This window comes from Oncorhynchus gorbuscha, linkage group LG08, assembly GCF_021184085.1.
Source record: "Oncorhynchus gorbuscha isolate QuinsamMale2020 ecotype Even-year linkage group LG08, OgorEven_v1.0, whole genome shotgun sequence".
Lineage (NCBI taxonomy): Eukaryota > Metazoa > Chordata > Actinopteri > Salmoniformes > Salmonidae > Oncorhynchus > Oncorhynchus gorbuscha.
The window spans coordinates 63250620-63260141 of record NC_060180.1 but is presented as its reverse complement, the minus strand read 5'-3'; the positions used below and the strand labels follow the sequence as shown (position 1 = coordinate 63260141).

The 9522-nt window shown below is 45.8% G+C and overlaps 1 pseudogene; it reads left to right on the top strand.

The window, feature by feature from the left end:
* Positions 1–9522, top strand: part of LOC124040674 — a 148447-nt pseudogene that overhangs the window by 49725 nt on the left and 89200 nt on the right.

The following is a 9522-nucleotide window of genomic DNA, read 5'->3' as shown; positions in this document are numbered from 1 at the left end:
TAGGTTTTCTGGTTTGAACAGTTCTCTATTGAGGGCATTTTGTCAACATAAACACTCCAACATAATCAATGAAAATCTTCCAAAGCAAAACATACATCTTCTTCTCCAGATGAAACAGGAACACAATAGGATTATCTTTAAACTACAACAAAAAGTCACGGGATTGTCACCGACTTAGTGGTTCTTCCTGGATAGCTCCTCTCTCTCTCGGTGGCCATCTTCCAGAGATATTCCCCCCTCTCTGCTGGTTCCATTCTCTCTCTTATAGGGGAAGGAGAGTATGTCATTAGTACCGTCAGCTGTGCTTAATTGCCTCTGGTTACCTTGTCTCCCATTCCTTGTTGGGCTACTATCCATGAGCCCAGCCTGCCCTCTGGTGGTCCTTCCACATACCTTCCCCCCCCAGGACCGAACCGGAGGGTCGGGCACCAGACGCACCGTCTTGGTCGCGTTGGGACAGCGCGTCTGCATTCCCGTTCCTCGATCCGGCGCTGTGGATGACATGGAAAGAGAACGGTTGTAAAGACAAAAAACATCTGGCTATTCTATTGTTATTGTTTCTCTTACCAGCCATCGACGTGAGGGGCGCATGGTCAGTAACTAATGCAAACCTCCGACCCAGTAGGTAGTACCGGAGATAATCGAGGGCCCACTTGATGGCTAAGGCCTCTTTCTCTACGGTCGCATACCTCTGTTCCCGATCGCTGAGCTTCCTACTAATGAAGAGAATCGGCTTCTCTGCTTCACCTTTACCCTGAGCTAGTACGGCCCCGAGCCCTGTATCCGAGGCGTCGACCTGCACAATGAACTCTTTTGAGAAGTCCGGAGCCTGTAGAACGGGATCAGAACACAGGCCATCTTTTAGCAATTGAAAGGCCTCTTCCGTCTCGTCTTTCCACTCTACCTGGTTTGGCAGGTTTTTCCTGATGAGGTTTGTGAGGGGGTTGGCAATGGTTGCATATCCCGGGATAAAACGGCGATAATATCCTGTTGTCCCTAAGAAGGCCCGAACGTCTCGCTTGGTCCGGGGTCGAGGCCAGTCACGAATTGCCCTGGTCTTCTCTGCCTGTGGGCGTATTTTCCCATTCCCCACAGTGTACCCCAGGTATTCCGCTTCGGACAGGCCCAGGCAGCATTTATTTGGATTGGCTGTCAACCCTGTGGCTTCCAAACTCACGAGCACCGCCCGTAATCGCAGGAGGTGACTATCCCAGTCCTCGCTGTGGATGACCACATCGTCTATGTACGCCGCTGCATACTCTTCATGGGGCCGTAGAATGGCATCCATGAGGCGTTGGAAGGTTGCAGCGGCACCGTGCAGTCCGAAGGGCATCCTCACATACTGGAAAAGCTCCTCTGGGGTGGCGAAGGCAGTCTTTGGGCGATCCTCCGGAGCCACCGGCACTTGCCAATATCCCTTCGTCAAATCCAGGGTAGTGATGAACTTGGCCTTTCCTAAGTGCTCCAAGAGTTCATCCACGCGGGGCATGGGATACGCATCAAATATAGAGATGGCATTCACGCCCTTAAAGTCGTTGCAGAGTCTCATACTACCATCGGATTTGGGGACCAGGACTATGGGACTGGACCACTCACTCGTCGAGGGCTCGATCACGCCCATCCTCAACATCTCCCTCACCTCTTTCTTAGCGATGACTCTGCGAGCCTCAGGAATCCTGTAAGGGCGGATATGCCCCTTCTTGCCAGGTTCAGTGTGGATATGGTGGAACAGGACATCTGTTTGTCCTGGGAATGGAGAGAATATTCGACCGAATTTCATAATCAGCTTGTCTAGCTGTCTTGACTGCTCCGGTAGGAGAGTTTGGCCACGGCGCACCCGTGGTAGAGCCTCCTCTTTTCCTTTGCCCTCCAGGGCCATCAAAGCCACCTCCTCCTCTCGTCCATGGTACGTCTTCAGCAGGTTTATGTGATAGAGTTGGACCTTCTTCCTCCTGTCAGGTTGCTTGATGAGGTAATTGACCGGTGAGACCCTTTTCATTACCTCGTAGGGCCCCCTCCACTGCGCCAGCAAGCGATGTTCGGCCGTGGGCAAAAGCACCATCACTTTCTCTCCCACAGTGAACTCACGGGGGGGTCGCAGACTTATCATAGACCCGGGCGTGGGTTCTTTGGGCCTTCTCCATATGCTACTTGACTATAGGCCACACTGCTGACAGGCGGTCTCTCATCAGGGTAACGTGTTCTATTGTGGATCGAAAGGGGCATGGTTGGGTCTCCCAGGTCTCCTTGGCTAAGTCGAGGATTCCTCGACAGGGTCTGCCATAGAGCAATTCAAACGGAGAGAATCCAGTGGATGCCTGGGGTACTTCTCGCAGGGCAAACATTAAGTGTGGGAGAAGCATGTCCCAGTTTTTCCCGTCTCGGGACACCACTCTTCTCAACATGCTTTTATCGTTTTGCTCAAGCATTCACACAACCCGTCTGTTTAAGGGTGGAATATGCTTGTACGTATCTGTTGAACCTGATATAACCGACACAAGTCCTTCATCAACCGGGACATGAACGGGTTCCTTGATCAGTTAAGATAGTCTTGGGGAGGCCCACACGAGAGAACATCAGGAATAACTCCTTGGCAATTCCCTTTGACGACATGTTACGCAGGGGTATGGCCTCCGGGAACTTGGTAGCGTAATCAATAACCACTAGGATGTACTCGTGTCCTCTGGCAGATTTTGGGAGGGGTCCTACGAGGTCCATAGCTATGCGTTCAAAGGGAGTCTCTATGATGGGGAGAGGAATCAAAGGGTTACGTAGGTGTGGCCGTGGGGCTGTACGTTGACATTGATCACACGTCCTACAATACCTGGCCATGTCCCGGGTGACCCGGGTCCAATAGAATCTCTGCATGATTCTGTCAATAGTCTTGTCTCGTGCCAGGTGTCCTCCTAGGACGTGGGAATGGGCTAACTGTAGAACTGTATCCCTGGATGGCCTAAGCACCATTAGTAATTCCTGGTTTTCCCCCTTCGTCGTACGACCGCCTGATTGCATAGTAAGGAAGAGGGGGCTCACCTGATCCGTCGACGTTCCTCCCGTCGATCACCTTCACCTTCCTCATGGCCTCCCTTAGGTCTGGGTCTCTATGCTGCGAGGTGCCGAACTGTCCCTTTAATTCCTGGGGCAGGTCGACCTCGGTAGATGGATGTGGAGGTTGTTCCACATCCCCATCAGGGGTGAACGAGGAGAATCCCTTCCAGGTTCCCTCCTCGGATGGAGCTTCAAATATATCCCTTAGCGCCTGGTTGCTACTTCCTTCCTGCGTTGTGTATAACCCTTCACATGTGTCTTCATCGGTGGTTTCCTGGAATATCTGTCGTAAACGTTGGGTCGCTATTTCTTCCTCTGCTGCAGAGGACGAGGATGCGGCTACGTCTCCTTGTAGGACTACTACCTTGGGCTTGGATTTTCTCTTCTTTCCTGTCCCCCTTCTTCCCGTGCATAACGTCATCTGCCGAAGCTCCTTATATAAGGGACAGTCTCTCCCGATCAATAATGGCACCTTCAGCTGGGGCACTTTCCCTGCCCTGACTGTACACCTTCCTTTTGGAGTGAGAATAGGCAGATTCACAGTGGGGTAATAGTGGGTGTCTCCATGGATACAGGATACGGCTACTTTGTCTGGTAGCAGTGTTGCGGGGGTCACCATCCGCTCCTCTACTAACGTAACCATACTTCCAGAGTCGAGAATAGCTACCACATCTTGTCCTTTGACTCGCACCGGAATCTCTGAGGCTGGGGCTATCTCTGCTAACCAACCGTGTTGATCCTGCCCCCTCAAAACGAGATGTGTGGGGGTAGGCAGTGATGACTCCGTGACCATGGGCTCATCCTTGTTAGGACATTGTGGGGCATAATGGTTGGGAGACTGACATTTATAACACCGACCCTGCTGTGTGGTGGCTGACTTCTCCCACCTCCGGGGGGGGCTTGGACGTTTCGGTGGCGGGTGCGCCGGTGTGAGTCGTGGTACGGGATTGGAAGACTCCTTCCGTTCATCCTTGTCACTTTTTAACAACTCCCCTGTAGACCGATATGTTTCAACCGCCTGGGCTATGTCGTCGGCTGACAACGGGTTGGCTTGCCCCACAACCCTTTTTAAGTCACTGGGTAATTCTCTCAATATCTTGTCCACTACGAGAGTCTCTATCACATGTCCTACTCCCTTTCCAGGTTCTAGCCACTGTTTCGTCAGTCATATTAATGCGAAGATCTGGGCACGGACGGGTTGATCAGCTGTATAGGTCCATTGATGGAACTTTACAGCCCTATCTCTGGCAGTCAGCTGGTACCGGGACAGGATCTCGGTTTTTAGTCGCCCATAGTCCGCAGCTTCGCGGGAATCCAGGTCAAAATAGGCTTCCTGAGCGACCCCGGTCAAAAGAGGGGCTAATGCGCTCGCCCATTCTGTGGGCGGCCACTCTTCCAAGGTGGCCGTCCTTTCGAAGGTCATGAGGAAGGCCTCAATATCATCCTCCTTGGAGAGACGAGGTAAGATGGCGTGAGCAGCCGCTCTTGGCTTAACTCTAGGTTCTTCTCGTCGGCTCAGCTGTTGTTGCAGGAGTTCTATGGTTGTCTGCTGTGCCGTGATCAATTGTTGTAGTAGGGCGTTATCCATCATTCTTGAATGGTTCCTCCGGGTCTACTGGAAGAATCTTGATTTACTCACTTATCCTTGTGTCCCTCGTCCACCTAATGCCCGCATCCTCCACCAATGTGAGCGGACCAAGTAATTGGGTCACTCTAAAGCGGGAAGGTGGAATAAACGAGTCAGGAGTAGGTTTTCTTGATTGAATACAGTTCTCTATTGAGGGCATTTGGTCAACACAACCACTCCAACATAATCAATGAAAATCTTCCAAAGCAAAACATACATCTTCTTCTCCAGATGAAACAGGAACACAATAGGATTATCTTTAAACTACAACAAAAAGTCACGGGATTGTCACCGTCTTAGTGGTTCTTCCTGGATAGCTCCTCTCTCGGTGGCCATCTTCCAGAGATAGTTTTCCCCCTCTCTGCTGGTTCCATTCTCTCTCTTATAGGGGAAGGAGAGTATGTCATTAGTACCGTCAGCTGTGCTTAATTGCCTCTGGTTACCTTGTCTCCCATTCCTTGTTGGGCTACTATCCATGAGCCCAGCCTGCCCTCTGGTGGTCCTTCCACACTTTCATGAAATCACAACATTTACATTTACATTTAAGTCATTTAGCAGACGCTCTTATCCAGAGCGACTTACAAATTGGAAGTGCAATACATCAAAATAAAGCTTAACTTGTTGTTAATCCAGCCGCCGTGTCATATTTCAAAAAGGCTTTACGGCAAAAGCAAACCATGCGATTGTCTAAGGAAAAGTTTTTCGTGACTAGAAATCAGTGAAGTCGATAGCAGAGCACAAGTCAGAATTGGGGCGAGCAACAGTGGATGGGCCAGGGTGTACGTGAATGAATGTGCATTAGATGGCAACAAGATCATATTGTACAACAATTTCATCAGGGAACATGAATACAATGACGGCGAGAGGTGGTTAGAATGGGATGGGAGGCCAAGAGTCTGTGTAACCATTAGATCGTCAACAGCAGGACAGAATGCTTAAAATGGTTCAAATGTATACGTTCGTGAGGGTCTTAGGGGCCAAGACACATTTCTTCAGCCTCCTGAGTTTTCTTGGGTTATGAACAAACATTATGCTGGCTGTATCTCCTTACTAAACTTAGCCCATAGCATAACATGGGTCGTTTTTCATGTAACAGAACATACAGTACTTAGCAGCTGTAAGACTTTCTATTTGACTCACAGTTACACATAGGTTTAAGGCCAGTGACTTGTCCAATACCCATGGGTACTTAACCTGACATAACTCGTACAGAGAAATCACAGCAACTTTATACTCAGTTCTTGACTTAGACTGAAATAGGTGCCGGTATTCAGCTTCTGTGTGCTCCTGCCCAAGTCAAGCACTGGTTACAGTAGCACTACTCACAGTCAGCCGACGCCACAAGTGGTCGATGATGTGTGATACACAAGGACTGGCCGAGCCGGCCAAGCATGGAGAGAGAGTCAGAGTGGGAGTGAAGCCACCTGCGATGATGAATTATACTATATTCACTTCAGCGTCTCTCCGCACGGCTCTGGAGCCAAAGCACATTTCCCCGGTCAAATAGGATGCACACACCTGAAAAAGGAGAGTGCATTAATATGGAGTAGATGTCACCATCCGGGATGTTATTGTTAAAGTACACTTTGTCATTCGCTTCATAGCATTTATTTCCCCTTCACCTTGTTTTCCTTATTCATATTTTACATCTTTGCACGGAACACAAATGGCCACACTGGTGTATAAAACCAACAGAGTGAGCTCGGAGCATCTGTCAGTGTCGACACAGAGGAAGGTAAAGCATGCTGTTACTCTGCTGGAGGATCTTGCTCAGTGTTAAGCACAGTTAGCAGTGGCACACTGTGTTATGTTCTCTAGTACAGTAGGTAGGTAGTATACATAGTAGGTGCAGTTCTGTATTTGGATTATTGGGATTTTACTGGAAAATAAATTGAGATGTAATACTTCCCGTATATTGAGATGTAATACTTTCCGTATACTGAGTATATTGAGATGTAATACTTCCCATATATTGATTATATTGAGATATTATACTTCCTGTACATTGAGTATATAACTGCAGATTAATTTTATACAATATGATTATAGCATTTCATTTGGAAGAATACTGCATGGAATTTCATTGCATCTTGGTTTAACATTTAGCTTTTTTATGAAAGAGAGGTTGGTCAGCTAATGAATAATCCATGAAGAAAAGAAAACATTTGCAGCAATGATAGATAACATAAAAGAGTAGTCAGAGGAATACACCATTACAATCTAAAAATGACCTGCCAAGGTTATCCAATCTGCCCATTTTATTTGAAGAAATGAATGAGACAAGAAGATGTACATAAAGAGATCTGATTGGTTCCTCGCAGCCTTTAACCTTATAAATGACAGCAAACACATGCAGTCAGTAGTGCCAAATGAAGGTGTAGGTAGAATAGCTCTGGGGTCTGGGGTAATCATTCAGATTGACCTTCAAGCTATTCTGTATCACTCACGGCCCATCAGTCACTGTTCATCACTATTCATCAACCAGTAATTGACACAGTCAATAGGGTTAACACAACACCTCTTTAATTATAAGCTATTGATAGTGTACTGGCCAAACCTTTTATGAAAGGGCAAATTGGACCAAATTTGATTGCACCTATCCTTGATTATTAACTTCTTAGAGGTAACGTATTCTAGCAGTAAAGTAAAATACCATTCACTATTGTGCAATCAAATCTTTTTTAAAATTCTTACTGTATGTATATCATTGTGATATGACTTTGATATTATACATCTTGGTAGCCTTAAGGCTGGAGTTTTAAGCATAGATCATAGTCCACAGACGCAGAGATAAGCCAGCGTCCCATTGTGACATAGCTACGTGGCTCTGAGACCACCATCGCACAACGCCCCAGAATTCCCAACCAACACTGCTCCCGGGACGCATCCTCTTTTCATTTGAATGTGACAAAGGTTGGAGAAATTGCTTGAGCTACTCTGAGAATTTGAAAAGTATGAAAATGAACAGTCTAATATTCTAAAACACTGCTGTGTGTACCGCGCTTTGGACAATGATAGACGCTTTACAATGTACACTGACGGTTGTACGTAGCAAACATCCAGAATGCACTCTGTCTAAAATGTGATGACAGAGTAGTAATGAGATTGCTCCAAAGTATGTGTGGTGCACACGTCACGTAGAGTATAAAGTATATTAAAAACTATGTGGTTCGAGCCCTGAATGCTGATTGGCTGACTGCCATGGTTTAAATCAGACCGTTTTTTTTACCACGGGTATGACAAAACCTTTATTTTCACTGCTCTAATTACATTGGTAACCAGTTTATAATAGCAATAAGGCACCTCAGGAATTTGTGGCTGTATCCAGGCATGCCGCGTTGGGTTGTGCTTAAGAACATCTCTTAGCTGTGGTATATTGGCCATATACCACACCCCATCATGCCTTGTTGCTTAATTACAAGAATTGACTGAGAGATTATGAGTCTATAATACTGATTTACTTGTCCACCTCTTTCACTGGATTTATTTACTGATTCAAATGGTGGGTTTTATTTACTTATAAGAGTTTGAGGATTATCTTTCTCCTCTCTTATCAAGGGCATACCGTATACTGTACATAGATTCAATAAAACAGAAAATTAAGTTGACATATCTACATTGTCAAGCTCTGTAAAAATACAAATAAATCACCATTTGTATTGCAGTAATTTTCATGGTGTGAAAAGTATTTCTTCAACGATGCACAAACTTTGTAAATGTTTGGGATCAGGGATGGTGGATATGTCTGTCATGTTAAAACCTTTTATGGCTAGCCTTCCCGTTAGCGGGAGGGCTAACTGGAGGGCGCGCAATTCAAATAAATAATCATAAAAATTATGGATATTAAACATTTAGGTACATATAAGTGTCTAATATCGGTTGAAAGCTTAAATTCTTGTTAATCTAACTGCACTGTCCGATTGACAGTAGCTATTACAGCGAAAACATGCCATGCAATTGTTTGAGGACAGCGCCCCACATCAAAATATTTTTCCACCGGCACAGGCTTCCTAAATTCACAAATAGCGATTAAATATTCACTTACTTTTTGAAAATCTTCCACTGATTTGTTATCCAAAGGGTCCCAGCTATACCATGTAGTATCGTTTTGTTTGATTAAATCCTTCTTTATATCCCAAAAAGTCAGTTTAGTTGGCGCCATCGATTTGAGTAATCCGCTCGTTCAACGTGCAGAAAATCTACCCCTAAACTTTGTTTCAACAAGGCAAAATACATTTCTATTTACTCCTCAGATACCCTAAAATGTAATCAAACTATAATATTTATTATGGAAAGAAGTGTTCAATAGGAAACCGATTTTAGCAGGTGAGTCTTGTCGTTATGGCGCACGCAATCAATGAATTCGTACTAAAACTGATATTTATTATTCAATTTTGAAGTTACAAGCCTGAAATCTTGAACATAGACTGCTGACACCCGGTGGAAGCCATAGGAATTGCATACAGGGAGCTAATTTTCAAGATGACCTTATACTTGCCATTCTAAGAGGATGGTCTCTCCAAACGAAAATCTGATTAGTTTTTCTTTGGATTTCTCCTACCATATCTATTGTGTTATATTCTCCTACATTATTTTAACATTTCTTCAAACTTTGAAGTGTTTTCTTTCCAATTGTACCAATTATATGCATATCCTGGCTTCAGGGCCTGAGCAACAGGCAGTTTACTTTGGGCATGTCATTGAGGCATAAATTGAGAAAAAAGGGGCCTAGTCCTACTGGCTAATTCTTGACGATGGTTTCTGTTTGGAACAGGTCTCATTTAGGCTAACAAGGCTGAGATCTTCCAGGGGCTGACTGTGGACCAGGGATTATACACATCCAAGGA